Raw genomic sequence first — 4,884 nt, forward strand, 5'->3', positions numbered from 1 at the left:
TGTCCCCCAACTAAAATGAAAGATTTTGCCCTTTACTGCATCCCTAGGGCTGAGAACAGTGCCTGGCACATACAAGGTGCTCAGTGGCTATTTGTTAAATGAATGAAGGGAACAATGGAACAACGTCGACAGTGCTCTGAATAAGGAGAGTGTGAATATTCAGCGGACTCCCTTCTATTTCCAGAGTGGGGCAGAATGAGTTTCATAAAGTAGGTTGGATAAAAATAATTCAAACATTCATCCTGGCATATTTGCTGAGCTCCTACCACCAAAGAGAGACTACGCTATGTGCCGCGGAGGGTTCAAAGATGTCTCTTCCCACTGGGATTAAAGTTAGTAGGGGAGGTTAGACATCTACAGAAATAACACACTGAAAGAACTTATGCACACTACATATAGCAAAAACAGAATACCCTTAACATGTAGAGAACTCTTAAAAGCAATAAAAAGACAAACATGCCAGTAGCAAAATGGACAGAAGCCTATAGGCAATTCACAAAAGAATATAATCGTGTGAATGAAATCAGTACAACCTTTCTCGAGGACAATTTGACTATTTATCTAAAGCCTTAAAAATGTGCCTACTTTTAACTCAGCAATTTCATTCCTGGTTTATCTTAAAGAAATAATCAAGAATCTCTGCAGGCCGGGCGCGGTGGCTCACGCCTGTAATCCTAGCACTCTGGGAGGCCGAGGCGGGTGGATCGCTCGAGGTCAGGAGTTCGAGACCAGCCTGAGCGAGACCCCGTCTCTACTAAAAATAGAAAGACATTATATGGACAACTAAAAATCTATATAGAAAAAATTAGCCGGGCATGGTGGTGCATGCCTGTAGTCCCAGCTACTCGGGAGGCTGAGGCAGTAGGATCGCTTAAGCCGAGGAGTCTGAGGTTGCTGTGAGCTAGGCTGACGCCACGGCACTCACTCTAGCCTGGGCAACAAAGTGAGACTCTGTCTCAACAACAACAACAAAAAAAAAAAAAAAAAAAAAAGAATCTCTGCAGAACTGTTTATAACAGTCAATAAAAGAAAAAGACAGAACAAAACACAACCTCAGATATCCCAATGTAACAGTTTGTTTAAATACAGTGTTATTTCATACAGTCCATAGAAGTGTCATTGAGATGTATATTTATTAAGATGGAAAGAAGTTCATGAAATATTATTTGGTCTTCTCTTATTTTTTTAATGGAAACATCTTTTTTTTTTTTTTTTCCACTTCAAACTACCTTTCATACTTATCTCTAGAGCTTTTCTGTCTGAAATCAAAACTATTCCTGTTCCTACCTACAGGATAAAACCCCAGCTTGGTATAGAAGGGTCTTTGGCATATGGCCTCAGCCAGCTTCCTCAGCTCCAGGTCCTATGGCCCCTCTCCTGTAATCTGTACCCCTTCCACAGGGGGCGTCTCACTAGCCCAGTCACACCCGCTTTGACCCAGAGTGTTGGCACATCGAGATTCTTCCCCTGTTCATTCTTAGAAGCCCAGTTCAGATGGCGCCCTTCATGACTTTGTCAAATTCCCTAGAGAGGAGCTGGTTTCTTATTGTCTTTACATGCTGTATTATTATGTATTTACTTACGCATTTATTAAATTGTATGTGCTTCAGGTCAAGAACCAGCTAGTGTTCATCTCTGTAGTCACAGAACCCAGCATGGAGCCCTACATACCAGGCCACTCACACGTTTGCTGAACAACTGAGCTAGATGATGGTCCGTGTGAGCAGAGAGCCCTGAAATATGGGCATTGGGCTCTGAAAGTTTCAACAACGGCATTCAGTGTTGAAGTCAAACAGGAAATCTGATGATATAAATGTTACAAAGCTGCACTATAATTAGGCATGAATGGAGAACAGTTTGCATAAACGACAATAACGCCACTGTTATATTTAACATAAACCTAATTCTTAGTTTTTCTTCTCTTGCTTTCTACTTCTTCAAATTGGTGATGCCTAATACAGTGGTTAATTTAATCTTAATTACTACATATAAGGACACACATGTACATACAATGCTGATTACTGTTGATATTGGAAGTCAAAAAAAATTGTAAAATTTGACTTAGCCTAAAACATGGATAAAATATGAGATAAACCAGTTAGAAGCATTTGGAAATTAAAGTATATAATTATGATTGCATACGTGAGAGAGAGAGAGAGAGAGAGATGAGAAGAAAGAGGAAGAGAGAGAATGTGGTATGTGTGTGTGAGAGAGAATTATTGGAGATAATCCAAGTTACTAATAGTAGAAGTAAGTTACCAAACCAGCAAGAACCAGAAGTACCTGGAGAAAATTCTAAAGGTGTGCATGTATATATGAGGTGAAATGCCACATATTTCATGAAGACAAATGTGAGTGTGGACCTAAACAAGATAGCCTGTCTAAAGTCACCTGTGACCCAGCATGAACTCCGAGAAGGCAAAAACCCAGAGCCGTGATGAGGCCAACGTGAGGTGGAACTTTTCTGACTAGAGTCTTCATTGGAAGCCTCTACCACAGCCAGAGTTTTATAGTTTTTCTCATATACCTAAATTTTGTTAGATTTATATCTGAGTATTTCATTTTTGGGGGGTGCTAATGTAAATGACAATGTGCTTTTAATTTCAAATGCTAATTGTTCTTTGCTGGCACATAGGAAAGCAAGGGTCTTTTGCACTAACCTTACTTATATTATGAAACCTTGCTATTAAATATAATTGCTTTTTAGTTCTGGGAATTTTTTTGTTGATTCTTTTAGATTTTCTACATAGACTATCATATCATCTGTGAACAAAGAAAATTTTAATACTTCCTTTCCAATCTGTATGTCTTTTATTTCCTTTTTTTGTCTTACTGCATTAGCTGGGAACCCTAGTATGATATTGAAAAGCAGTGATGAGCGGGTACATCATTACTATGCTCCTGATCTTAGCAGGAAAGCTTCAAGTTTCTCACCATTAAGTATGATATTAGCTGTAGGTTTTTTGTAGATGTGTTTTATCAAGTAGAGGAAGTTCTCCTCTATTTCTAGTTTACTCGGTGTTTTTATTATGAATGGGTGTTGGATTTTGTCAAAAGCTTTGTCTTCATCTATTGATATGATCAAGTGATTTTTCTTCTTTAGCCTGTTAATGTGATGGATTACATTAGCTAAGTTTTGAATTTTGAACTAGCCTTGCATACCTGGGATAAATCCCACTTGGTTGTGGCATATAATTATTTTTATACATTGTTGGATTCAATTTGCTAATATTTTGTTGAGTATTTTTGCATCTATGTTCGTGAGAGATATTGGTCTGTGGTTTTCTTTTTTTATAATGTCTTTGTCTGATTTTGGTATTAGATGAATGACTTAGGAAGTATTCTCTCTGCTTCTATATTCTGGAAAATATTGTAGAGAGTTGGTAAAATTTATTCCTTAAATGTTTGGTAGAATTCACCATGAACCCATCCGCTTAATTCTTGATAAATGAATGCTATGGCTATGATTTTATATGGAGACTTGATTACACTTTGGGGCCCATGTGGGTAAAGCTATAGCCTTATACATAGAAGAGTGGCTTCACCTGCTGGGAGAAGTCATTCTCTACACAAAGTGGACAGTTTGGAGTCTCTGTTTAGATAAAGATCATGTTTTTCTGGAAGCTACCACCCACAAGTGTGAGCCTGAGCACACAGTTCATATCATGTTACTTCCTTTCTGACACTATGGCCACACTTGATTGGAGCAGGGATGGACAACTGACATAAACTGGGCCAATCAGATTTATTTTTCAGGCATTTGGGATTTAGGACCAACAGGCAGCTACCTAGTTTCTGCATAGAATTGGAATGGAGGTGCGCTAGACACAGAAGTTGTGGACCAACTGTTGTTGGAGTTGTTACACCAGATGGCTGTGAAAGTTCTGCCTGCTGAGAGAGATGATGATGTAGAAGCTGATCAGGTTGCTGGAAATAAGTGGAGACAGAATAGGGCTGAGGGACTGTGGGATGGAGAACCTCAGAAGACTCTACCTGGGGTCTAGGAAAGGACAGAGAAAGTGTATTAGGGATTGGGTCCCCCAGATCTAAAGATGGGGTGAATGGCATGCTTCTTGAGTGTATTCCTGGAGAGAGAGCTGAAATGACTTAATCCCTTTTCCAGGGAACTCAAGCAGTGGGGACAGCAATTAGGAAAAAATACTGTGTATTTATCCTTTTGCCATTTTTGTGAAACCGATAGATAACAGTACAACAGGGAGGGGGCCCGAGACAGAGTCTGGGATATTCCATTTGGAGGTGTCTCTGTCCTCCTCCTTAGAGAGCCAGGCTTTGGCGTGTGTTGGGGTGGGGGATGAAGAAGGTGATGTGGAGCGTGAAGCAAGGTCTCAGGTCAGAACTGGAGCAACTGAGGATTTCCAGCATGGCGTAACTAAGAGCTGATTAGGACTGGATCCAGCCTTCCCGGGTTCCTCCACCACCCTGTGCCTTCTGATGCTTGGGAGAAAGCCTGTGTCGAGTGGAATCCATGGCTTTGAAGAGACAAAAAGTCAGAGGGACTTTATTTAAATAGACTTTAATTAGAAATAAACCAGAGTTTTGTGTGCAGAAGCACTGTGCTTAACTTAGGGCTATCACCCCATTATCAACTCTGGTGTGTGTGTGTGTGTGTGTGTGTGTGTATGTGTGTGTGTGAAGACCCCGTCCACTCGTGCATTTGGTCTTTATGGCCTCTTTCTGTGTGCCTGTGCCTACTGACAGGGCAGTGTTGTCCTTATACCCGTTATTCATTCTCTTTGAAGAATCCCGATCATTTTCAGTCACCTTCCCCCTTCGTCTCCCCAAAGCAATGGCTCCTGAAGTGTGCGGTGAGGATGGGGTGGGTCCTGAGGTATCCCAGGCCGCAGCTGTCCTTTGGGCGAGGCC

The sequence above is a fragment of the Eulemur rufifrons genome, chromosome 7 (assembly GCF_041146395.1).
Source record: "Eulemur rufifrons isolate Redbay chromosome 7, OSU_ERuf_1, whole genome shotgun sequence".
Classification (NCBI taxonomy): domain Eukaryota; kingdom Metazoa; phylum Chordata; class Mammalia; order Primates; family Lemuridae; genus Eulemur; species Eulemur rufifrons.